This window comes from Amblyomma americanum, chromosome 4, assembly GCF_052857255.1.
Source record: "Amblyomma americanum isolate KBUSLIRL-KWMA chromosome 4, ASM5285725v1, whole genome shotgun sequence".
NCBI lineage: Eukaryota > Metazoa > Arthropoda > Arachnida > Ixodida > Ixodidae > Amblyomma > Amblyomma americanum.
In genome coordinates this window covers 191564969-191592685 of record NC_135500.1, presented here as the reverse complement: position 1 = coordinate 191592685, position 27717 = coordinate 191564969, and the positions used below count along the sequence as shown (strand labels likewise).

At 44.7% G+C, this 27717-nt stretch overlaps 1 protein-coding gene across 1 annotated transcript in view; it reads right to left on the bottom strand.

Annotated features, from left to right (window-relative positions):
- The window catches only part of LOC144130500 (synaptogenesis protein syg-2-like), a 133593-nt gene that overhangs the window by 26841 nt on the left and 79035 nt on the right, over positions 1 to 27717 (bottom strand). The gene's annotated exons all lie outside the window — the stretch shown is intronic.

Genomic DNA, 27717 nt, shown 5'->3' with positions numbered 1-27717 from the left:
AGAAAATGCTATCCCACTACTGCAAATCCGTAGAAAAATCCAGAGACTAAAATTTTTATTTCTGCCGAAAAACGACAAACTCGCATGAGTTCCGACCTTAACCTTGCACCCCTTGCAACTCGTCCCACAAGACATCATTATGCACATTCTTTAATGCCGTATCAAACTAAAATCACTGCCTTTAAATCTTATTTCCATCCACACACTATCGAGGAATGGAACAAGCTGCCTTTCAAAAAAAAAAAAATAAGCTGCCTTCTGATGTCATCATGTTCATTGATTTCATTGACAAATTGTTGTCGTCTAGCTCGTAGTCGTGTTTCGTATTTATGCATGTTTTATTGTCACAGTTTAACATGTCTCAATGTATTTTACTTACTTATGTTTCGCACGATGAATTGACATTCACAATGCTGTATTTTTTTTCGCCCCTCCTGCAAGGGCCCACTTAGTGTCTGCAGTATTTGTAAATAAATAAATAGGTAAATAAATAAATAAAAATAAATAAATTAATTAATGAAGCGGAGTTGGCCCCGGCTTGTAATGAGAAGAACATCGGTGGTTTAATGGGGTAGAAGAGTGGATTCAAACGGACGGAATAGAAATATAAAAGTCATGTGTAGAGACGAGGTTAGCAAGCCTCCCTGATCCTACTGCGACGCGATGATGATGATGATGATGATGATGTGGAAAAGAGAAGCATTGTGATAAAAGAGGAGAGTCGGTACTTTCACTTGAATGTAGTAGCTTATAACTTGATAGAAAGGTTACAGCCATAGAAAGAAAATGCACGAAACGCACCCCGAAGTTGGTACTCTGCTATTATTTGAAAAGCGCCGCTCACAAATGGGCTCAAGAAACGCTTATGGAAAGGACTTCAGGCTAAAGATAACGCCTTATCGTTGGTCCCAGTGACAATACCACAGCAATAGATTGCCTAAAGTAAAAATAAAAAGTGCGCATATTGATTTAAGGAGGATCCGACGCACCAAGACGACGGCTCGTTCTTAGGGCGTACCCTGAAGCTTAGGCTGTTGCCGTTCACCAAGACCATAGCCCTCAGGACAAGAAGCGGTTGTTGTTGACGGCGGACTAGCTGTCCGGATTAGCGATTAGCATAAGAAAAGTAAGACATGGCCGAACTAGATGAAGCTATTCAAATTACATTCATGAGGTGCGCGTGCTAATGTGCATAGAAATGAGGTTGCTCTAACATACATTATACTTTCCACGGATCATTTTGTCAGAGCCTGTCGGCTAGATCTTCCTCGTTTTCATCATATAAGAAAATTCTCAACAGGCGAAACCTGTGTACATTACGTCCAAATTCACGAGAATTGTGCGAAGAATAATACTAACGCGAAATTAGGGCACTCAAATCAATCTAGATTGTTACACCCCCTGTTTCTTCCTATTCTGTTATTTGTACATGCTGACATCATGTTCGCCACTTCCATAAATAGTCTTCATCGTAATGCGCCCGCTTTAATTTGGCGCACCACTTTATTCTGCCAAGTTACGCAAACGTGCACAGGCTTCGCTATTTCGCTCTGCAGAATATTTATTGACGTTAAAATTTAGCATGTTGATTACGAACGGAGCTAGCGTTAGCAAGGGCAGCAGTAGTGGAGCGTGGACCAAACGAACACGACGCATGAAAAAACAAAAAAACCTGTCGGCCTGATTAGGAAATGCCCGCATAATAACCTGGGTATCCATGCGTAGGCCTGGGCGAAACAGTTTACCTAACACTATAACGACTGAAGCTTTTTGACTGCGTCTAGAAGCTCTGATAACAAAAGTGCGCCTCGTCTAGCGACTGGCGTCTCCTTATTTTCCACTATGAATGCGCTTGCACTGACTAAAATTGTAAATCTTAATCAAAGCAACTGCACAAAAAAAGATAGTTTTCCTTTTGTATTGTTTCGTTCAGCGCGGTAAATTTAGTAACATTGATTTCGTTCATTACTTAGCAGCCGAAGTAGTCTCGCTTAACTCGCTACAATGAGCATGCCAGGAAATCCGCTTCCAAAACAAACCCACTGGTAAAGACCCAATGTAGCTAGAATGGGCATTTGGCTCAAAGTAGTCACAGGCGTAATCCAGCGGTGATGAGGGTAATCCGGCAAGAATGACGGCTACCACGAAAACACTGAACATTCTGAGTGAATGAAATAATATGAAGAGAAAAAAAGCTCCGGCGGGCACATTAAACACTGATAGAAAAAAAAAACAAGGTGCGTATTCGCTCATGAGCTTTTTTGCATCATTCGTCGTTTTGCCACTCACGAGGCGGTGATGACGAATGGTAACAGGAGTGAGTTTTTACAAAGCCTAGCCCCATGTACCTCCAACGCTACACGTCAAATGGGCTAAGCCGCCCGCGGTTTCCGTGTTTACGCACACGCTGTTGGTAGCACATTCGAGGAAACTGTGCAATCTCGAGTATGCAAATGTGCTATCCACCGCACTTCGAGGAAAAAGAGGAACGCCCGCAGCCAAATCGCAAAGAGGTAAAAGTTCCTGCGCCATGAGCGAATAAAAAAAAGAGGATTTTTTTTTTACTTCCTCAAAAGAGAACGGCGGCTGCGTTTTTATGGAGGAAAAACGCTAAGGCGCCCGTGTGCTGTGCGATGTCAGTGCACGTTAAAGATCCCCAGGTGGTCGAAATTATTCCGGAGCCCTCCACTACGGCACCTAATTCTTCCTTTCTTCTTTCACTCCCTCTCTTATCCCTTCCCTTACGGCGTGGTTCAGGTGTCCAACGATATATGAGACAGATACTGCGCCATTCCCTTTCCCCCAAAAAAACCAATTATAATTATATAAAGAGAACGGTGAAGAGTTTGTGCGCGGTTCGGAGAGTGATGCTAAAAAGAAAACCATCAAAGTCAAATGAAGACGCGAACAACAGCGTAAGGTGCCTGCTGCTGACAGAGGGTTCAAGATCGAGTCTTCTAGACCACGCGCAAAGGCAAGTTAGCACAAAAGCAGTGCAAAAACAACTTCGCATTGCAGCACATTCAAATTATGAATCGGGAGAAAAGAAAAGGGTACCATGTAATTCAATAGGAAAGACACAAAACTTTGTGAAGACGCCAGACACAACGTTAAACTGGTGTTTCAAGTAAGATGTTCTGCAATTTTTTTAAATAAGCTTTTTAAGTTCGAAGAGCGCTTTTTAGACATAGCATTGTTGATGATGTCGCCCGTCATAATACAGCTAACACGTGCTAACTAGTAGTCTAGTTTACTAATATAGAATAGTTATTTTTTAGCTATTACTGTTAGTCGTCTTTATTTATTGAAAGGCGTGTAGCTCTCTGTAACTAATACCTATATAAATTATTAGAATTTCGAATTCGCAGTTACCCTCGGCGCTGTGGCGCAGAAAATATTAGTTATTTCGGCGAGTTACCTGCACCGGAGAGGTTGCTTTGCCTGCCAGCTTTTCGAAAGGGCGTGTATTCTGGCGCGATGTCGGCAAATTTTGCTGGGCACTGCGCCGAGAGTAGCTGTGTTCTTGAAATTCTAAAAACTGTTATGGATATTTCTTGTGGCGGACTACAAGTATCCAAATAATGAAGAGAGAGGGGAGATATTTTAATATATACAGGAGAGGTCGGTCTGGTTGTTGGCCTAGCATGCTACTCCGGGTGAGGGTGAAAGAAGAGAAGATAAGAGAAGAGGGCGAAAAAGAGTGGAGAAAGGAAAAAATAAAGGGAAGAAAAGGTTTTAACTCTTACTAACAGTAAGAGTTAAAAAGTTAACTACACAATATTAGCTAACAAGAACACTAGTTAGCACATCTTAGCTGTACTCTGATTCGCTACGCCGCTAAAAATGTTATTCCGAAAAAAAAAAGCACTTCTGACCGAAAAAGCGTATTTTTAAAAATTGCAGAACATCTTAGGTGAAACACCCGATATACGCGTACACAAACGGCGCATGATAGCCTTAGTTGCTTATGTGCCATTAAACCCAACACAACCACATATACAGTGCCAGCCGCACCCCACGAGACACGCGCGAAGTCATTAATATCTGCGAAATTCGATGATGGGAACCCGTGACAGCTAGCAAGCAAAAAAAAACATTCAGTTTAAATCACATTCCACGTATATCTGCCTTCCACGCACTCTCTCTCCTTAGTGAGAAGGTCGAAAACTTTTTATATATCACCTTCCTATCGCACCTGTTTCTCTTTTTGTGTGTGTGAGAAAAGAAAAGTTAAGAAATGCTCTGATACAACACAATGCGCCCTCGTCATTTTACGTCAGAATCGCTACGTGACGTTTTGACGCGTTTTTAGAGTCAGCGTTGCAAATTCGCCGCGGCGCTGTAGCTACGCAAGGCAGTCATTACTCGAGGAGGTTGCGTCGCGCCGGGAGCCTTTTCGAAACGCGGGGCATCGAGTGGCTGCGCGGTCCGGGCATTAATCACGGCTCGGTGGCGACGGGGCTGCGCGAGAAATTCCGTCGATTTGAATAACGCTGCTCGCGTAGATCGGCCAGCGCCAAACGGCTTCCGGGCTTCGCTCCAGCGGACACGACCTGGTTCGCGTGGCTTCCTCAGACCGCGCCATGGAGCGCAAGCGTCGAGGTTTGAGGAGGAGGAGGAGGAGGAGGAGGAGGAGGAGGAGGAGGAGGAGGAGGAGGAGGAGGAGGAGAGGAGGAGGAGGGCAGTGCGCGCTTACGAACAGGATCCCTTATGCGTGCACGGTGTGGCGCGGCCATGTAAACACACTTCTTTATGTTTTGGTGATTACGAAAGAGCTGGTAGTTTTCACAGCTCCGGCTAGGTCGTGAACGGAAATACATTTAAAGGCGTGCTCTGTGATTCGCGTAGACTTGGAGCCTGATGGCACCGGCTAAAGTCATGCTAAATACGTTTTTTTATTTGTTTTGTTTGTTTTTTTCTTGGTCTCTCATTTATACATCGTGCACTCCGTGTTATTCCTCTTTTAAACTTGGTCTTTATATTTCTGACTTTGATAACTCAGTAAACGCTCTAACCATTGTTAGCATGTTAGCACTTGCTTTGGGGACCAGGGCACTTTCCAGATGTAGCTTAAATTGCTCTATATGACAGGATGGAGTTTAGTGACATACAGTGGTTATAACGAGGGGTGGGGGTAAATTTGCTGGGATACGGTGGCCGCAGCTGACAAAGGACAAGGTTAATTGGAGAGACATGGGAGAGGCCTTTGCCCTGCAGTGGGCGCAGTCAGGTTGATTATGATGATGATGTCGATGATGCTAAAAACAAGATTAAATGCATTCAGCTTGCATTGCAGTTGTACAACGGGCGCCATTGTATGGCAGTGAAATTAAACCCTTTTCAAAGAGGCCACACAAATCGGAAAGACAGAGAATATGAGGGTCTAAATCTTTTCATCATAATGAAAATGAGAGCCAACTGTGTTTATTTACTAATTAATTGACGTTTACTAACCTACACGTTTTCAGCCTCAGGTTACGCGTCGTCCGTCCTCTAAGCCTTCGTTTACTCATTTCTCCGCCAAACCTAAGTGTCTTGTATGACACGCACATTTTTAGTGTTTGCAGACAAACTAGGCGCCCCTGTATTCTTATGGAGGTTGATCTGGCTTTTGAAAGCACCATGATGGCTCCTTTGCGCGCTGTGCAAACACCGGTATTTATATGCTTACCCGTAAGTATGGCATACCGGCAATACACCGCATAGAAAGGTGAAGCGTCTTTTACAGAGACCTGTACAACCAGTGTGAAAACGGGCTTTGGTGGTGCAAGCGCCTGGAATAGGCTACGTGCATATGCATGCCACTCGCTTCTTCAGGCGACGCCTGCTGTGCGCTTCAGCCCTAATCTGCAGTGAAATGATGTCTGCAATGATGCGCTGATGGCAAGCAACTTACATTAAGAACCCCTAGCAAACTTTCTTTCCAAGTGTAAACTAGTGCACTCATTAATTAACGTCACCTGCTTTCAGAGTGCTCAAAAGGACCGAGAGCTGAATTCCAAGTACACTTATGTAATTTTTTGCAAACCTCGGTTTTTAAAACAACCTCGGTTTTTAAGAACCGGAACTCACAACGGTTGCATTAAAAACGCGGCAAAATGTTTCAACCAGGAGTTCATTATCTGTGAGCCCACTCACTTTTACGTACCCCGATCCTGCAAGCAATGATCCCTGAGCGCGATTGCATATTCACGCTGAGAAAAGTGTCATAGCGAAACAAATGTATCGCCACACTCCAAGAAAGATAACAGACTTTCACTGCGCAATGCGATTTTCATCCTGGCACATACCGATTTCGTCAGTTTATTACTAATACAATATTTTTAATACATATTTATGTATTTTTGCATTCCTAATATATGCTATTGCGCGGTTTTTTCTAACATGCTTATTCGAATTTGCCTTTTTTATTTTCTTTTTAAACACGCATGCGTACTAAAACGCTGATCCGAGCCGCCATCCTGCACCTAGTATGGGCGCTGCTACGCCGCCGTTACACTTGTAACGATGCCAGTGTCACTTTCCAACATAAATTTTACCTCAGAAAATGTGCTAAAGAGAGAGAGAATGCTAATAAAATATAACAAATACTTTCAAAAGAAAGGATGATAGATTTAAAAGCTAGGCTACGAATACCAGTATTTAACCATGTGGTCAAATACACCGATAGTACGAACGCAGAACGTCGTAGAACGTCGTACTAACGTTCAACGCACAACGTCGCTTCATCTCATTTGAGCCATATTTTGGGCCTAGTTAAAATTTGAATTTCTCGTTTAACAGGCAGTAGCCTGCCAGGTTCTTTCCACACAAGGCTAGCGCCTCCCTTTCTACCATAATCTCATAACAGGTTTTGTTCGCTTTCCGGTCCCTCTAAGGCACTGCCCCTCGCACACTTTTCAAATTATCTTATTTATTTATTTATTTATTTATTTATTTATTTATTTATTTATTTATTTATTTATTTATTTATTTATTTATTTATTTATTTAAACTGCCGGCACAGGCCAAGGCAGGAGTTGCAGTTTTACAAAGCACACATCTTGTTAGAACTTTTGCATGTAAAATACAATCAAAAACAGAAAAAGAAACTCTTTGAACATTAGGAATTTTTTCACGTCACTGACGGCAGGAAAAAAAAATAAAATATTTGAATAGCGCACAAAAACGTCAGCCGCTGTGGTGCAATGTGAAGAAACAAAAGGCGCGTGGCCGTAATAGCAAATTACAACAATTGTAATTAAGAGTAGGTCCGACAGGCAAAAGCTAAATAAAAGGGGCCACAAGCAAGAAAATGTACCACCACATTATGCAAAGCGTTTTTTTTTATCGGAGACAGAACAAAGTAAAACACCCAAGAAGGCCGAGAAAGTGAAATAGCTCACCAAAGAGCATGGTCATGTTGCTGAGGGATAGGAAGTACAGTTATTTTCAAGGGGTTGCGAAAGTGGGTCTCAACAAAGATGCGATGTGCCTAGGACGCTAAAGGACGCGCTTCACATATATTTTCCAGCAGGAATTCTTTAGATTCGTTTTGTGGAAGCTGAGTTATCTGTAGTCAAAATTTGAATCTCCGCGTCTTCGCGCCTTTACCTCTCCTCTCTTCACTTTTTGCACGCTGAAACGCGGCGCTCCTCCGCCGGCCCCTCGCACTCGCCCCCTCCGCCGGCTGCCGACGCGCGCGAACCAATGCTAGCAGTCCGCTGCTGACGTAACGAGCGCTACATGACGTAACGAGCGCGGATGCTGACGTAACGAGCGCTACATGACGTAACGAGCGCGGATGCTGACGTAACGAGCGCGTATTCGGGCGAAAGCCCAGCACCGCAGGTCGCCGCTAGGGGCGGAATCGGGAGTTTTAAAAATTGTATTGTAAATTATCGGCTCGCTTTTGAGGTCTTGTACGGGGTATGAACGCTCATTGGCATGTACTCTACATAATGCGAGCATTTTATAGACAACCTCAAACACCTTTTTCAGGGACCCTTTAAGAAAAATTCGGGGGTCACTTACGTTCTTCCTTAAGGGTTTACGACACGATAGCGTTAATGGATTCTTTCAGCGATGTGGGGTCCTCTTTGCATGTCACTTCAGAGACACGGACACTGTTCTTTGTTTTATTGAAATTTAAAATAAATTTATTTTTTATTTTATTTTTTTCTAATTTTTTATTTACCACAAGACTAACAAGGCCTCCCTTTATCCAAGTCGAAAGAGAACATTCCTGCCGCCGCGGTGGCTCAGTTGTTATGGCAGTCGACTGCTGACCCGAAAGACGCGGGTTCGATCCCGGCCGCGGCGGCCGCATTGCTATAATGGCGAAATTCTAGAGGCCCGTGTGCTGTGCGATGTCAGTGTACGTTAAAGAACCCCAAGTGGTAGAAATTTTCGGAGCCCTTCACTACGGCGTCCCTCATAGCCTGAACTGCTTTGGGACGTTAAACCACCTTAAACTAAACTAGAGAACATTCCTTTGATGTTTCGGAAGGCGGAGATGTGCCGGGGTGTGGTGGGTTTGTATTAGACAGCCTGAGGTTTGTGGCATAAGCATACTCAGATTTTCTTTTTCGAACTATTTCCATGCAATAAAGGAAAAAAGGTCCTCAGTGGCCGAGTGGTAGCACGCATTGGCTAACGACCCAAGGGGCAGCGGTTCGAGCATCGGCTAGACCATTTTCCTTTTGAGCGCATTTGGCTTCTTTTCTTTCTTCAGAGGCACTACATAATAGCATTCGAATGACGGCACCACCCTTTAGACCAATGACAAATTGTGCAGTGGTGTCTTCACTGTTCTGCTGTGTGATCATTGTTGAGTGTTTGAATTACCCCCGCGAAATCATGTGATTGCGACGTCACGACCCTCCCGACCAATACCAATTTTCTCGACAATGCAAAAACTGCGGAGGTTTGCCCGTTCAATAAAACATAACTACAGCGCACAACGCCTGCCGTCGTAAGTACCGCGTCCCACAGACAAAATATTTCGACTCATTAGACGCCGATTCTGAGAAGAATGACCCGAGAAGATGCAATACGTGCTAGTTAACCTGTTTGTTAAGCGCAGCGACGCTTGAAGGGCACCCCAACTAAGCACCGCCGGAAAATTAGGAAATGCTGGTTACCTTGTTCGGCAGAGTCAATCAGGCCGCCCGGAGAGGTCACGAAACCAGTATTGCGAAACCTCCTTGCAGCACGCGTCATTCTGTCTTTTTTTTAAAAAAAAAAACCCTAATGATGGTAAGCACCAAGCACCAAGGAGAACCAAAAAAGGTGTGTTTTTCAGCTCGAGCAGATAATTAAGCCGTCTGAAAAAAATAAACATAAAACTACCCCTATTCGTGTCGTGTTCGGGCATAAGTGTCTAATATTCCGATAACCTGACCGAGAAAAAAGGGCACAACGGCCCTCGTGTCTTGCAAGACAACGACGACACGTGCCACAAGCCGTGTGGTCATTCCACCTTCGATCGTGGCGTGAGCCCGTGGCCTTTCTTCTTTTCTTTATTTTTCAAAATAAATGCTTAGCTACCACGCACTTACAATGGCGAGTTTTGATTTCGCCCAAGTGCACAGAAAGATAGAAAAAAGGATGCGCTTGTACTGTTCTAACTCTTCCTTGCTGGTTATCTCTGAAGCGGGTAATGGGCACTTCACTCTTTGAGAGGGATTCGTGTTCTTTACTTTGCTCGTGACTCCCCTCTTGTCTGGCATGCAAGAGATCAACAATTCGAATAAAAGTGGTCTTGAGGAGCTCGGACCGACGCAGCTCGCTAATTGGGTTGTTTACGTTACTTTTGCGCTTGGCGAACCGGTGGCGCGAGGAAAAAAGATGCAGCTTGAAAACACAAGGATATTCATTTGCGACGAGGCAATTGGCACAGCTTGGCAATCAGACCGTGACAGTTAAATAAGGATCCCGCACGAGTCACAAAAAAAAATATGCACTTGAAAAAATCGTATCGAGAAAACAGTGTCGCGAAAGAGTCGCTTTCAACTGTTCTTGATTCTTTGTCGCTAAGCAAAACCTTCGTTTCTTTACACTAACACGCACATTCCATTCTTAAGGACTCATATGACGAAGCTTCTTGCCTAGTTGCTTCCATGAACAGTCGTCTGCCGCGTCTTGGAAGTGAGTTCGACCATTAAACCGGTAATTCAACGGTATCTCAAAAGCAGCCTCGCTTTCTAACCGCGTCTATAGCCGCGTTTACATGAATGCGACAGAAGTCGGCTCCTGTTCCCTTCTGGGGGGAAAATGCAGAAACGTCGCGGAAGAGAGAAGAGGACGGGTCACGCCTTTCCATCTTAAAACCTGCTCTTTCCCTCAAAGCGAAGACTGGAGTCGACTTTTCTCGCGTTCATGTAAACACCGCTTATTACGGGAAGAAGAGCTGTTTTAACGCGATAGCATTAAGGTTTTCGTTCGGCAGGAAATCAGGCGGCATTGTCGGCGTTGTGGACGAAAATTCCCTGAGAAGCGACCTAGGTGCGCCGCCTAGGTCACGTGACCTTGTGGCGTCATCACAACCTGCCCGCCAGACTGTGAGCAAACTGCCCACCATGGCAGGTGGCATTTAAAATAAATAATGATTTGTCGCTCGAGAAGAATAACCTGGGTCGCACAAGTCCGACCGGTGCAGTACCTGTCCCGCATGACAGTGGCCCATCGCTTAATCGCTACACCACTGCGTCAGGAATGATATGATGACTTCCAGGGATCTATGAATGCAAAGTCGACAATGACCGATTCCGCATATATGGGCATTAACCCTTTACCTATCACATCATACCCTTCGAGTGGAGCTTAAGTGTCCCCTCCAATCTTCGCTTCTTGGACGAACTCCAGGAGTTCTTCGGGAACGCTCAAAACCAGCTTCTGAAGTGCTTCTGTTCGCCGAGGTCAAGCCTAACTCCCAATGCGTTAGCATTAGAAACCGGATTAGTGCAAAAAGTGTCCGGCGTTGGCGGCGGCGTGTGAAGCCTATAGGGAGAGAATGAAGAGTGGAGAGAAGGAAGTCGAGAGAGAATGAAAGAGAGAGGATGGAGGATAGGTAGACGAGCAGGGAGTGCGATTCGGTGAAAGGCGACGAGTGGAGAGAGGGAAACCGCGGCCACCAATGATGATGTTAGTTTGCGTGATATCGCATCATTTCAGACTTGTACTGCATTTGATGTGAGGTGTGTTTATTTGGTAACACAAAGCCGATACGACTACACAACATGGTTACACTACTTGATTACCCCTCCTTATTATGCAGTTTCACAAGCAAAGTCTGATGGTCCATACAGTAATTTGAAATTGACTTGACATCAGACACAATGATTTCACTTCGCAATAACAAGCCCTGGCAAAGCATGTTGAGTCGTGATAGTTACGTTTAGTCATGGTAAATTATGTCAGTCATGCAGAGTCATGATTAGTCATGATATATAATGGTCAGTCATGATAGTCAAGTTTAGTCATGGCAAGTGATGGCAAAGACAAGTCATGCTGAGTCATAATAGTTGAGTTGAGCCATGGCAAGTAATGCTAAGTCACGGCAGCCCTCGCAAATGATACTGTCATGATAATCATACTGAGTCATGTTTACTCATAACAAGTCATGCAAAGAAATGGCAGTCCTAGCAAATCATTCTTAATCATGGTAGTCATGTTTAGTCATGTAAAGTCGTATTTTGACGAAGAAGAAGGGGCGCCGACCAAAGAAAACAAAAAACAAAAACAGACGTTTCGGCTCCCGTACGGGAGCCTTGTTCACGTCTGTTTTTGTTTTTTGTTTTCTTTGGTCGGCGCTCCTTCTTCTTCGTCAACATGTTTGTCCCCGACCAGACGAGTTTTCGTCGAACTCTCGACTTCAAAGTCGTATTTTCTGAGTCATTATAGTCGTGTTTAGTCATGACAAGTCATGTTATACTGAGTAAATATAATCATGTTTAGCTAATGCAAGTCTTGTTAAATAATGTTAGTCATGTCATGTTAAGTCATACTGAATCATGATTATCGTGCTATGCAGTTCATAAACTCGGCTCATCAGCGCCGGACTGGGGTTCACACAAACTGACAGACAGCGGCTTTTCGGCTGAATGGGAGCCCGGTTAGCGCTAGGCCACTAAAACGAGCAAGGTCGCGAAAGTAACGCATCCTTAATCCTCCCGCGTTCTGCGTCACTCGATGTATCCATTCACACGGGAACACTTTCAGCCGTCTGGCGGTGAAACACGATCACATGGGGGCTACTCTGAATTCCGTCACGCATCACCAAGCCTTGCCTTCGAATGTGTCGTAGCCCGTACTAGGCAGCCTAGTGCTGGACGCCCGATGACCGTATCGCTCCGTGCAGGGACTGTTCACTCTTGCAGAACCACGCTAGCGTGCATCACGCCGCCTCCGGGCTAAGTGCCTTCGTCGCGAAAATTGTGGACAGCGTAGTGGAAGCCACGAGCGCGGGGCGACGGATATCACACGCGTGTGGCTGGCTCGTGAGCCCGTGGCAGAAGCACTCATGTGGAAGCCGCCACCTCGCGCTCGCAGCTTTCGCTCCACTGTCAACAAGTTGTGACGCGTTGTAGTGGCACAGGAACGTCGCGGATCAAGGCAGGCTGAACGCCTTCCCCCCCACCGCGCCTTTTGTGGACGATGGTTTATCGTCGCTTACTCGCGTGTGAGCTGAAACCGCGTGTCGCGAGGCTTAAGGGCTTAGCCGCTGGCGCGGCTCCACCGGAGTGGAAGCAATTTTCATTCCAGCCCATCCGCAGCTGCAGCGTAGTAAGCAAACAGGAGGCAATGGAGAAGTGAGGGAAAGGGACGCAGTGGAGAAAAGAACAAACCAGAGCTATTTGAACAAAGTGTTGCGCAATATGTGACTGTTTCAGGGGCAAAATAGCAGCGCCTATTCAGACATGATGTCACCGCTGTCGACGGGGGTTGTTATGTTCACAACGTTTTGCCGGACCTACGAGTCATCTACCCGCTCCTCTTCTCTGATCCCTCCGTCTTCCTTTCAGGCTCCCTACGCACACCTTTTGTCACTCCACATTCTCCTATAACGCATGCCACAAATCGTGGCGAGAGCTTGTTCTGTATCGAGAGCAATTTCTTTATCCTTGCTCCTATTTACCTCCGGATGACTTCGCGTCGCATCTTGCAGGAACGCTACAGTAAGCTTGTGTCGCTTTCAACGGCACAACAATATATATATATATATATATATATATATATATATATATATATTAATATATATATATATATATATATATATATATATATATATATATATATATATATATATATATATATATATTAAGAGAGCCTTTACCTTGTCTGCTAATATATATATATATATATATATATATATATATATATATATATATATATATATATATATATATATATATATATATATATATATATATATATATATATATATATATATATATCAGCTTGAGAGCTCAAAGTGCTGTCATCGTCGCAGAGCGCGGTCATGCACTTCCTTCATGCGAGTTTGTGGTTAGTTTCTTTCATTAGTGTCGCATATTATGTCCCATACATTTCTTTCCAACAGTCCTGGACCGCGTTGAGCACGTATATGGGCTTAATCCCTCGTTGACAAAGCGGCGGACGCAAAAAATTTACTTCATTTGACTTTTTTCTTTGTTATTTCTTTCTGGATTGTGTCCAGTTCTTTTTTTCTCTGTTGGCGCGCTCGGAGTTGCGGCACAAGATGAGATACGCAGAAAGCGCGTTCCGCTCTCTCTCCTTTTTTCGTGTGAACCTCAAGGTATGACCTTTCAGGGCACATTACGTAATCCGCTCTCGTCTATCCAATCCCTGCGCCCTATGTGAGAAGAAACAAGGGTATCGGTTTCACTGCCGTTGCAAAACAGGTCTCCGTACATTTTATTATATTTCGTCAGGGCACACATCTCTTTGAAGAGCTGCATGCGCGTCGCCATATTGATCGCAGGGCTCATGTGCGCAGTGGTTGTTGTTGTTGTTGATGATTATTTTGTTGTAGATGATGATGATGATGATGTTGTTGCTGTTGTTGTTGTTGTTGCTGTTGTTGTTGTTGTTGTTGTTGTTGTTGTTGTTGTTGTTGTTGTTGTTGTTGTTGTTGTTGTTGTTGTTGTTGTTGTTGTTGTTGTTGTTGTTGTTGTTGTCGTCGTCGTCGTCGTCGTCGTCGTCGTCGTTGTTGTTGTTGTTGTTGTTGTTGTTGTCGTCGTCGTCGTCGTCGTCGTCGTCGTCGCCGCCGCCGCCGCCGCAGTAGTAGTAGTAGTAGTAGTAGTAGTAGTAGTAGTAGTAGTAGTAGTAGTAGTAGTAGTAGTAGTAGTAGTAGTAGTAGTAGTAAAAACGTTTTAGTTGAGAGCACAAATAAGTGCTCAAACTGTACACCAGTCCCAGTTTATCCTCTTCTCGAGGAGAAGCCAGCCAGGTACGCCATGGACGAGAGCGAGAACGAAGGGGACGGTAGTAATGGAACTGATGCCCGACAGGTGCGTAGAAGAGCCAGGTGTGTGGCTTTTGAACTGCGGCAATCGGTGCAGCAGTTTCGAACCTGAACTCTTCAGTTCGGCCAGCGTGTGCTTCCCAGAGTCTAGGGATGATTGTGGCGTCGGCTAGCCAGTTGTTTGTGATGAGGTAAATCGAGACGCGTTGTTGGCAGAGTGACATGAAAAAAAAAAATTAGGCGCAGGTGGGATAGCATGAAGGAAACCAGTCCTGTTTTTACGCCTAGTTATAAGCGCAGCCAACCTTGCTTTCAGCCAACTAATGAAAGTTTGAGTTCACTTTTATTTCTTTAATTTTTAACCAGGCAATAATGCAAAATCGCGAGAAAACCGGCGAGTGCGGCGTAGGTGGCAACCGTATCGGTAATTGCTTTGAAAGATTGTGTGTTAGTAAGTTTACTACAACGTACCAAAATTTTTATCGAAATGTTTTGCTTTCTTCCTCGGGGCTTTTATGGCGTTCGAAGGCAACGTCGCCATTTCTTTACTATCAGCGACACTGCGTTTTTCTATATGAGTTGCCATTACCGACCCCACGCTAGCACAGATGGCTTGAGCAAAATGCAAGCAATGTGCTATAACTTTTCTACAGCCGGCTTCTCTTATTCGAACAAATCTGATCTTATAGGAGCATGCACTTTGTCTATTACCACTAGAATTACAGATAAAGTGAAAATTTCACGAAATAGGTTTCACTTAAATTACCAAAATTTCATCTCACATGTCCTTATATTGCTTTGCCTCTCTCCAGTTTGTCCTATCTCGCGCTTAGACTCTTGACAGCGTTTTATTAATACACCGGAACTAATTTTTATACATGATCGCTTTGGGTATCAACCTTGGTTTTCTCTGAGACTTACCTGAAAATGTTACGTCAGATTGGATAGCCAACTATAATTTTGGCTATGAGCCCAGTTATTTCTTATACAGACTTCCACACTTTAGAGCCAATAATGCCCTTTCGTTTATGGTCATAACTTGAACTGCACGAGCATTGGATCGAAACGGCGGGTAGTGAACAGCCATGATAGAATTCAAGAAATTAGGAAAAAAATTTAACTTGGCCTTTCGGGAAGGACGTATTTTATAGAAGGGCACAACCAACTTTAATCCTGGCTTTGAGCTCTAGAATAGTGTCTCCTAAGAAGCTAACTATTTTGCTCGCACAAAAGTTACTAACGTGACAAGGCTAGAACATTTGTATTTTTTCTGCCCTGAAGAACTCTCCTTTATTCCGCACGAATTATACGTCAATGCATAATGGCTGATGCCTTTTATCGAAAACGCTGCATATTATAACAAGCCCTTCAAACTACGGTATCCCTATTAACTTACCAGCTAGAATAGTTGATCAAGCAGATCTTTTCGTTGGAAAAGAAGGTTACCAAGGGCTCCCCCAAAGCAAACAAACTTGTACAAACCATCTTGGCACATCGTAATTACTCCCGAACTCAAATATTTTGTGTGTTTGCTTATGCGCGTACATTCAGGACATATACCTGATCGTAGAATCTCTCGTTCAGGTGAGTGAACCTCTTTAAGAAGAAATCTGCTTAGATTGTAAACAACTTGGCATAAACCCCGGGCAGAAACCTTCGCCCTATACGTGGGCAGCCTAATGGAAGAAAAATATTGTATACATGCACAGAATGCTTTTTCATTGGCTCGAAGAGTCGTTCGCAGCAAATATTAACTCACGCGCTCTGAGCTCAAGCGTCCGTTTCTGCGTTTTGCAGTTCTCAAATACGTACCCTTCTCAATAATTCATGCCGTTTTAGTTCCACTCATGCTGCATTTTGCTTCCAACAGAAATTGGATACGGGGAACATTGCGAGACTTCTTCCGGGCTATTATTTTTGTACGATAACAATTAAAGTGGGCATTCCCCGAATTTAACTGTGTGTGTGTGTGCGCGCGCGTGTGTGTGTGTGTGGGGGGGGGGGGAGGGGGGTTATAAGGACTTCCAGGGATATATGAATGTAAAGTAGAGAATGACCAATTACGCATATATGGGCATTCAGCCATTTTCGCTACTCGAACAGTTTCCATCCGTGAACAATGGATTCGAACACCGGAGCCGAACTGAAAACCGGGGTGCTTGCGCGCCTATTTATCATTTGGCCAACTTACGCAAAACTACCGTCGATTTTTTTTTCCTTTTTCGGTTTCTGCCTCTTTTCTTTTCCTGCGGGACGTTTTTAGAGCGCGGTTCTGAGGCACCCGTTCCTGCGTTTCGCGTCGTCGTCGGCGTTATCGGCGTAACCGGTTGTCCCAATAGCAAAGCGAAACGTTACCTGAAAGGTGACTGTCGCGGGAAGATACCGGAGGGTGGGTAGCTGCGTAACACGCCACCTGCCAGCGGTGGCGGATGGCTTGCGAAGAGCTGCGCTCAAACTTCGCATTCCGAACTACTGTAATCGACTGTCAATTTTGTTCTGCCTGAGAACGCTCTGTTTTTATTCTGCGCTACGTAAGGCTTCAATTTTTTCCTTAACAGTAGCACCTGTCTCTTTCGCGACATAAAGTATACGTAACGATCTTCAGAGCATAATCTCTCTGTCGCTTGCTGTGCGCATCTAAGAATTCCTGGCTTTCACAGTCGTCGTCCCGTGCATGGCGAGCTTTGAGGAAAGCAACGGTGGCCAGCGCTCAACGACGAAGCGCGCACAGGCAAGGAATTAAGGCCGGCGCTTATGGCAGGGGCGGTTTGAGACTGATCTAGTTTCTGCATACAAGTAACAAAGATAGGCGTCAGTTGAATTGACAAGTTACGTTTATAACGCGCTTTGCAAATTCAGAAAGGAGTAAAAAGTTTTCAGCAATAAATGTCAATTAGCGGCATCAAACGATAGCGGAAATTAGGGACTATAGCTTGTACATCCTCGTCAGACCCCGCGTACATTATAATGCACATTTTATTTTACAGAATCGTTAAAAACGCATCATTCCCGCAGCCTAAGTGCCATTGGAAGTCAGAGTGCTCAATGTTCTCCCACGTAGCCAGCTCTTCAACATGTGTGAAACAACAGGGGTGAACTAAGCAGCCTCCAAAGTTGGTTGATTTGTCTAAACCAGATTTCTTCCCCCAGCGCCAAAACAGCTCCCAAGTATCTCGTGCTTTTCCATGAGATATCTTGGATTTTGATTTAAATACGCTTTCTGTCATAAATGTATTTAAGTAAACATACGCCATAAAGCGTTATTGCACGTCTATGTAGGCTAAGATCTCCGTAACAGAAAGCACGGAGAAAACTAATAAGGGAAGGACTGTTGGACCTACGGCTGCCAGATTTTGTAAGTAGATTCACGGGAGCACCAAGGCTTAAAATATGCATTTATATTAACGCTGGAAGAACTTTTGCTCGGGTCTGACGAGGTTATAGGCTGTCGCCGATCGCCAGAAGGTAAGTGCGAGTATAAATAATATACATAGTAAATGTAGTAGTAACGGCAGTAGTGGTGGTAATAATATTAAGGGGGGGAGGGGGGCTAGTAGCATTTGGGGAAAAGGCAAGTAGCAATAGTTGTAGTAAAAAGTATCAGCAGTCGTCGTCGTATAGTAGTAATACTTGTAACAGTACTACCAGTATAAATAGTAGCAGTAGTAGCAATAGTAATAGTAGTAGTAATTGTAGTAGTGGTAGCAATAGTAGTAGTCTTGCAGTGCTAGTACTAGCAGTTGTAATAGTAGTAGTAGTAGTCGTCATCGTAGAAGTAGTCGCAATAGTAGCAGCAGTAGTAGTAGTAGCCCTAGTAGCAATAGTAACAGCAGTAAGGGTAGTAGCGTAGCAGTAGTCGTAGTATTAGTGTTATCGGAAAAAAAAAAAAGAATGAACTTCACGGCCCTAATGGCTGCCATCAACATGGCCAATATCGAAGCTGCGCACAGATAGGAAAGGAGAAAAGTAGTGAAAGCAGGAGAACAAGAGACGATATACGCTTCCCAGCGCACATTGGGAACAGATAAACCCCGAGCCCGCCCGCGGGTTACTTTGGAGTCTAACAGTCGAGCGCCGCTGTCTAGGCGGTGGCACTGTGCTACAAGAGTAGTTTTGCACACAAGTTCCAGAAAATTACGCAACAAAGTAACACACATACGTCGGTGTGAGACGCAGTCACATTAGCTTCTCCGACCAAACTACGAGATCATCGAATTGCGCAGGCGGTGTCAAAAGCAAATGGAACACAGTTTATCTATAAAACTTCCCTAACGAGCAGCTTTGCGGAACCCAGCAGGCTTTCTATACATATGGGAACCCGCCTAGGTGCCTCATTTGTGCGCCTGGTCATACCACTCGTCCGAATTTCAGATGCCTTGCTCGTACCAGTGCCTTTATTTTACGGAATTGCGCTCAGTTCCGTTCACTTTGGCGCGAGTGGTGCATTTAAATGCAAACACAAGTGCATAAGAGTGTACTTTTCTGAAAACTGTCAACCCATTAACTGAATTGTCTGCCACAAAATTTAAATACGTTACCACACACTTGTATTAAGCTGTGGAACAAGCATGGATAATTTCGATCGAGCTTTGAGCTGGAACGATACTGTCTCTTGCTAGTCAGGCGTTGCAAAGTTTGCGTTGGAGCACGTGCTGAGCGTGAGGAGTGTGATACTATGGGTGGCATAAGTAAGGCCAACGACGTATGTTTGAAATGCAGGGGATTTCTCCAACTAGCTATCCCGTTGCCGATGTTAAAAAAACAAGAGTTCAATCTGGCCCAGAATCCAAAGAGAGCGCTATAAGGAGCATTCTTTCTTCAATACAAAGAAACGCGGATGTTTATGGCTCGCATAAGCAGATACTTTCTTACTGACGGCAAGACAACAGCTGCCAACCTGCCGAAGCATACACCTACGGGTTTTTATATGTTCATCATGCAGACGACTGTAACGCTGGCTGAAAGAAATTAAAGGTAAACACTCACTCGCAGCAACAAACAAATCAGGCAGGCGTTCGCTTGAAAGCGCGGAATCTCAAATCTCTCTCTTCGAAGCCCCGGCGAAAAACACATCCGATGAAACTTCAGCGGTTTCCTCTGCACCCTCGCGGGCTTTGCTTCGCTTTTTCTAATTTAATATTTCTCCCCACACAAGTCAAAGACAAAAGGCAAGCGCGCGGCCGAGACATCCGATTCCGTTTCATTTCCTGAGGTTGACGACGACACCGTTGCGAAAGAAATTCCGCGGACATCCGCCTCCGCGCATCGCGCTACCTAAAGATCGATCGGGTCTTGAACGAGGTTTGAAAGAGTGCATACTATCACATCGCCTCCGTTCTTTTTTTTTCGCAACATTTCTTTTATACTGTCGTTTCAGAGGGAACAAGAGGGATCCCTGGCAAGTGCAACCGCGTCTGAACTAGATTCGCCGAGTTAAATTTCAGCGAGACGTTCGTTTCGTACAGACAGCGATTAATTGTAGCCTGCCGCCACTTCCGTTTTAGACCTTCAACTCACCAGATTCACGCGCTTTTGCCAGTTTTTCTAGTACATGAGGCATGAACATATTTGAAGCTGCAGGAATTCACTTCGACAACAAATAAATTACAAACCCTTTCTCCTGAACTTCGAATGGCTTGGTAATCTAGGCGAGACAACAACGCTCTGGTTTCTGTTTACATTCTTTTTCCCGTTGTGCTATTTTGTGTCTGCCGCACAGACAATCAGTGCAGTCAGCTTTTCGCCGAGTAGATTGGCCGTATAACTGGTGCACGATTCTAACAGCGGCAGCTAGTTCAGTTTCAATCGAACTCGCAGTTGCGTAGCAACAAGAGTTTCGCCATATAATTAGGACGCAGTAACAAGTTCCTCTTCGTTGAGCCGCCTCTAAATCTGTTGGCGTTATTGTTTCGCGCAGTTTTTTTTTGTTGTTGTCTGCTTCCTGTAGCGCTCCGAATGTTATTAGGTGGTAATTTGTTCGTCCAGTGCCTTGTTAGGGAGCTGAGATAAGCATGTGACGTATGGGTACACAGAGAGAACTAGCAAATAGCTGCCTTTACAGCACATGCTACACGGTTAATAACAGTTTAGTACCTCTCCGAGGGCGTCATTAAACAAAGGAGTGTGCGCACAGGTATGCCAGTAAAAGCTTAGGGTTTGTCAGCCGACATAGAAGGCCGACAAATACCTGCGTGAGTATTGTTCTTTTATTTCCTTCTCTGTGCAAACTGCCGCTGTTTTTTTTTTCATTTTATTTATTTTGTACGCAAGAGCAGCCAATTCTTAGCGACGGCGCGGAGGCTTCAGTTCGCTTCGAAGCAGGGAAAAGAAAAAAAAAACGCACAGTTCATCAAGTCAAAAGAAGTTAAGTTCTCAAGAGTAAGCCGTGATTGTTAATCTACTTAGACCTCTCACATGCATGTTTGGGTGACTTGGTTTGTTAACCTTAGGGTGTGAAGAAAATCCTGCGCTTAACCGACCGCTTACGCGGACCCCAAACAAAAGACGACGACACAGAGGCATATTGCGGTCAGCAGGTTAAATATTTATTACGGTGTAAACTGCGATTTGCGTAGCAAGCTAAGGAATAGACTGTAGTTTACATGGCTGTCCCTCACATGCCATGAAAGTTCTCCAGTGTTGCATCGAAGGCTGTGGCATTCGGCTGCCGAATACAAGTTGGACGATATCGGCCGCGTTAAGTATTCTGTTAAGTATTAAGGAATTAACGCCTTCCATGAGTTTACATAGTCCACTAATATAACGCCGACAGTCAGCGCCTGCTGGCTGCGCATCATCATCATCATCATCAGCCTGACTACGTACACTGCAGGGCAAAGGCCTCTCCCATGTCTCTCCAATTAACCATGTCCTTTGCCAGCTGCGCCCACCTTGTGCCTGCGAACTTCTTGATCTCATCCGCCCACCCAACCTTCGGCCGCCCCCTATGCGCAAATAATACGGGACGTCGCTCAGCTCAAATCTGCCCAATACAGAAGAAACTCATCTAAAACATGCGCTGTCAAAGTGTTCTACCGGGGTGCACTTGTACTCTCCTACTATAACTTACATCAAGGCCAAAGACGGCTTGCTTAACTTTCAGAATATATTTTAAGTAACTACAGATAATAATGCTTCACAAAATATATGAAACTTTTTTTTCTGTGACACCAGTATTCATTTTTGTCATCTTTGAGCAGGACGTTGGTTTAGGTTTATGGGGGTTTAACGTCCCAAAGCGACTCAAGCTATGAGAGACACCGTAGTGAAGGGCTCCGGAAATTTCGACTACCTGGGGTTCTTTAACGTGCACTGACATCGCACAGTACACAGGCCTCTAGAATTTCGCCTCCATCGAAATTCGACCGCCGCGGCCGGGATCGAACCCGCGTCTTTCGGGCCAGCAGCCGAGCGCCATAACCACCCAGCCACCGCGGCGGCTATTTTGCGCAGGACGTACAAGTCACCACGTGACAGTGTACACACCTCGAGCACGCATTACGACCTACTTTCGATTTTTGTGTGTGTGTGTGATGATGATGATGGTGATGAATTTTTATGGCGCAAGGGCACTTGTGGCCAAAGAGCACATGGCACAAGGTTTTTTTCTCCTACTCAAGGTGGGGTCAAAGACCCACTTCCCAAGCATTTCGCCTTAAATAAGATGAGCACCAGACCGGAGGAAAGCTTGTACCCTTTGTGTCACCGGTGGCATAGCGATGGCCTAGCGACAGACTGAAATAATAATGCCAGTAGAACCATCGGTCATACAAACTCAGTTCATTTCAGGGCCGCCCTGAAAGCAGATTTTATGAACGCCTTTTACATCTGGCGATGCTGATCAAAATTGTTCTTTAATATCGCACCATAAAGAAGTAGATAAGAAATGATTAATTATGACTCTTAATTGGCTATTTCAGCAGAAAGAAAAGTTGATATCAGACGTTTATTTTTGTACAACGTTTATTTTTCATGCGCATGTAATATCAGTTTTATTCGTCATCCCCAGACGGTTCCGCAAGACAAAAGATTGGTTACCGAAGGAGCAGTCACTTAAATAAATACTCCACGCAGAGCCTCTCCTGCTAGGCCCACCGGTGGGCGCGACCGCAGCGAACCGTGGAAACGGTTTCATAAAGGTTTCACAATCGCATCGAATCGAAATGCGAACGAATGGAGTAGATTGTAAGCACATATTTTTTTAACCATAGTTACTCGAGGTCTTTACAAGGCATCAATGTGTAACCGATTGCAATAGGAGAGAAGTTCTACGCCAGAGTCTTAGCTACGACACTTGTTTGTTTAAGCTAACGATAAAAAAAAAATCGAAAGACTGTGTGTTCTGGCCTTAATAAATTATTTGTATTTCAATTCTGCGGGACGGTACGTATATAGGAAAAAAGGAACGAAGATATTACCGGTCGTCCGCGGAACTCATCGCGCTCTTATTGCTTCCTCTTTGTGTTTTTCTCAATACCAGAGATTCGCCGCCTTCTCAGACAACATACCCTTCTTTTCAGTCTGGAAGAAGAGCAGAAAGGACTTGGTTAGTATAGACGAGAACCTTGGGACGTTGTCATGCTTTAGGAACCGGGATTGAGGAAGAGAGTAGAACTGTATTTGAGGTAAATGTTTGGGCCTCATAAAGAAGCTCATTCTCCGCTGAGGACCGTTCGTGATCGATCGAGCCTGAATAAATTCAAGTGTGTGCAGGAGTTGGGACGATAAGTTGGGCCATTTGATAGACATTCATTCTGGCCAGGTTTTCAGCGCAGCGTTTAAAACACGAGACGGACAGGAAGATGGACGACACGAGTACTGACCCACAATAAGCATATTGAAAACACAAACATTCCTTTTTCTTATAATTCTTTATCGTTTAATTTTTTTTCACCGCACGGAACATGGCCAACTTCGCACAGTAAATAGAAAGTATCCATACTTTCAATGCGTTATGACTTGCAAGAGTGGCTGCTTGGGGTAGTTGGTAACTCATTTTTTGTTTTAAGTTTAAAGCAGCGCCGTAGTGTGCGTCTCTCTCGAGTTCTTGACTTTCTTGCGCTGTTTTCATTTTTCAATCAATAAATTTGTTTCGAGTCTCTAATCATGTCATCCATCCTCGTGTCCGTCTTGTGTTTTAAGGGCTGCGCTGAGCACCTAGATAGGATGACAGCCCCAGGAGGAAAAGGCACGGTGTGGGAGAGGGGGGGACGTAATGGCAGCAATATATGGACGCATGATGTTTTCTGCATCGGCCCCGATCTCAGGAGAGCCGGGGCGGTGAGCTTTATCACGCCTCCCCAACTTGCGGAGCATTAGCTGGGTGAGTAGAGTGTTAATCTCAAATCTGCGCTGTCATGAAAGTGCATGTCGTCCGTCTTGATACTGCTTGTTCCGTCGCTCCTCATGAAGCAAGAAGGATGAAGGCTGTCTGCACACAAGTTGACTGGCGCCAGCCTCCAACGAGCAGGGAGCGCTTTACGTATAGGAGCTCTTGGACACGAATAAAGCGAGTGACAGCATGGTTACGAAGGTTACGAAGTTCGAAATTGCATTTGCATGCGTACGCGATGCATCCTTGATTTTTTTCTTTCATTTGCATTGAGAAGTCTATGCACATATGTGCAAGAACTAGAGAATGTGCTTACTTTGCAGGACAACCTATAGCAGGAGACCCTATAGGACTTGTGTAGAATGCACCAGCGGTGGGCTTAGGTGCGAAAAAGGTGGTTTCTGACAATACCTCCCGGTTTCGAGACGGTGTCCGTGCATCTGTGGTTTGTATGTATACTCGAGTCTACTTCTCCGCAAGCACTGTTTTTTATTTTCTGCATCTACAGTCGGGGGCTGCTTTCTTCGGCCGTTTCGGCGCCTTACACGAGCAGTGATTCGAGCAACTCACAGAAGCACTATAAAGGCGGAAGCAACGAAAAAGAAAATGCCTGAATGTCTTTGCATCCTAAGCAGGCGGGCAGAGAGCAAAAAATGCACATTGCACCTGCCTGTGCGGTCTGCGAATACAAGGCACCTATCCACTGCACAATTCTAGTATAGGTCGCGAGGATAATTAGCATGTTCTTTGTGCGCGTGTTTTTCGCGTTCCCAGAAGCATTATTAGGCGTATTCATTGCATTTAGTATTTCACTACGTTTAGTATTTACGGATATGTGTGCTTTGTGTGCATTGCGTGTTTCTAAATACCTTTCGGAGTACATAAGCTACTGAACATGCATAGGCATATTTTGAGCTGAATATGAGTCACGCACTTGCATCGATATTCATGGTGTGGCCATTCCTTTCGACATCCTTCCCCTCTTCATCTTTCGAACCTTTTCTTACGCATGAGTTATTATGAGGCCACGATAAAAAGCTTGCTCCGACATGGGAAGGAGTCACATTGAAATGTCGTGTTCTTTTCTCCATAATGGCATAAGGACCGCTAGTTTTCATACCATTGCCCCAAGTTTTATCCAAAAGCAAGAAACAACATACTGACAAAAGCCGTGATCGTCGGACCGTCGACAGAATGTTGAACCGTAGCAGTGATGACCACGTGGCAGAACGTACTGAGATCCAATACCAGTTCTCGAAGAGATTAACGTTACGCGAAATACCCGCAGGAATTTGTTCATTAATTTCGAAACTACTTCAGGTCCTTACAATGGGCCCAAGCAGACAGACCGGCAGCCTTAACGCTGCCGCGTCCAAAAAACACAGGAGGGGGCGTCTAGCAATGACCTGGACAACTTTATTTTGACTCTGTAAATAGTGTATATATGACCTCTCCCTATGTCCTTTCTTGCTGTCCCCTCACCTCTTTCATTTCCCTTCTTCATACTGCCTTCTATCCTTTATTTCCGCTGCACCAGCTCAGGTGCCGCCGATACAGTGATGGCAGATGCCGGGGTGAGCAAAAATCTTTTAACTTCCTTTTTATTATATTTTTGATTAAACACTTACTACTACTACTACTACTACTGCTACTGCTACTACTACTACTACTACTACTACTACTACTACTACTACTAATACTGCTACTACTCGCAATACCCTTGAAGCCCAGACATAAAAATTAAAATGGGGAGAGTCCGTCCCTCAAGTAGTCACACCACGTGATAGCGTGTGGTGATATCCACCAGGGCTGCGCGCGCGCATGCGCGGACCAGTGTGGCGAATTGAATGTAGACCACGATGTAATAAAAATATCCGTACACCGTGATGTAGACTAGCCTCGTTGCTGTAGACGCCCGGGCCATAAGTCGCGCAGACGCGCTCACTAAAACATACCAACACCTTCAACTTGATGCCAGCGAAACGAGCTTTTATTGAAAAAAGCTCCCGCAGACAGTACCAAGTGTGATAGCAAATAAAAACAAAAAAACAGTTATCAATGGCGCTGATTTGAAGCGTCTGGGCATCTACCTCAAAAGGCTTTCATGGAGAATCTAGTCGCCAAGATGAAACATAAATCCGGATTGAAACAACCAAGTTCAACTTTCATGGACATGTTGTTTAACTGAGAGGCAACTGAGGAATATCGTAAAATTCTGTTAAGAACATGGTGATGAGAATGGCGTAACCTTCCGATGCCTAGCAAAACCTCGCTTTTGAAGTTTGTCCTTCATTCGCACCGAGTAGTTAAGACTGCCATAAAAAATCAAATGGGGTGCATTTTTGGGAATAAACAGCACGCGTCCCGAGGAGGGATCTGCGGATATATCGATTTTTATGATGCAATCTTACGATAGGTTAAAAATTTTTGCTAAAAACACCTTTTCGTTGAAAAAAATGTGCTCTTATTTTTTTTCAGAATTTATGGATATGAGTGGAAATATTGCAACTCTCCAGCGCCAAAATATTTTTTTAAAAGCTCGCAGTGCTGGCTTCCCCTGGGAAAGCATTCGCATCAACTTTTTGCTTTTCCCTTCCTTAACAACCCAAATCCCCAACAAACGGCCTTGAGCCTCCCTTTCTAAATAAATATCTCATCCATCACATTTTTTACAACGCCCAGAGAATCCCGGAGTTCTGTCATCTCCGTAAAGGCCGTGCACACCGCCAGTTCAGCGTGCGACAAAAAAAAGATTGGATAAGTCTAGAGGGAAACGTCTTGGGAAGCTGAAATGCAGTGTTATTGTTTATAAGAACAACGTACCCTGCCACACGGCGCGCTTTCTGTTTTTTTTTAAAGCAATCAACGCATGTGGCTTAGAACTTTCATGGCAGGGGCCTTCACTACCTGGCCTCGGAACCTAAGACTCATAAGTTCCTTGCCGTTCAGACACGAACAAAAGAATAACTTTTTTTGGCAACGCATTCATGGATGCCTTAGGTGAGGGGTGTGACTTCCAAGAAACATCTTTTTAATTACATTATTGAAAGAGTTGGCAAAGCTTCAACCTTATGATCTGAGACTATGTAGAAGAGCAGGGAAGTTTTATCACTTGAGGACAACTGCGTCATGAGTGGGAGCGAGACCAAGTTTTCGGTTCTCACTCGTGCCCCACATTTTTAAGTGTCCTAACCACATAGGACATCTTCTAGATAATGACGTAATTTTCTCTTTTTTTTCTCTAATATTTTGAGGCCTTTTTCATTGCTAACTTGTAGAACACACTTCCAGGATATCTTATAGATCGTGAGATTTTTTTTTCTTTCTTTTGCATCGTGGGGAAATCTTCTTCCTAACCTGTAGAACACACTTTCAACTCATCTTTAGCTCAAGGCATTTTTGTACTTTCTTTTGCATTGTAGCCCTGCAAGCTGCGCTACGCCGCGGGACGCAGGAACAACTTGTTGCTGAGATCCGTCTACTGTACCACGGCACCGTTTCCAAAGGTCATGACATCATTTTTCAATGGCTGCCAGGACACTGTGGTATTAACGGTAATCACCAGGCCGATGCGGCTGCGCGTTCTGCTCACAACGACGGACTTCCAGTGAGGATCCCAATATCGAGACCTGACGCTGCGTGTGGGCTTCGCCCTTTGGCGCTGGAGCTCACACTTTCAGCGTGGAACACGGGAGAGTTTTGCAACCTCCGCCTCAAAGCACTGGACCCTGGACTGCGCCTTCGTCTCCCACATAACTTAGCACGTCGCGAAGCAACATTGTTATGCCGTTTATGGATCGGTGTTGCTTTTACCAACCACTATGCTTTCCGGAAGGGGATGGCCGACAGTCCTGCCTGTGAAAGCTGTGGTTGTGAGGGGACCATCGCTCATCTTCTCTGTGAGTGTCCTGCATTTGCGAGTGCAAGACATACACTGTGT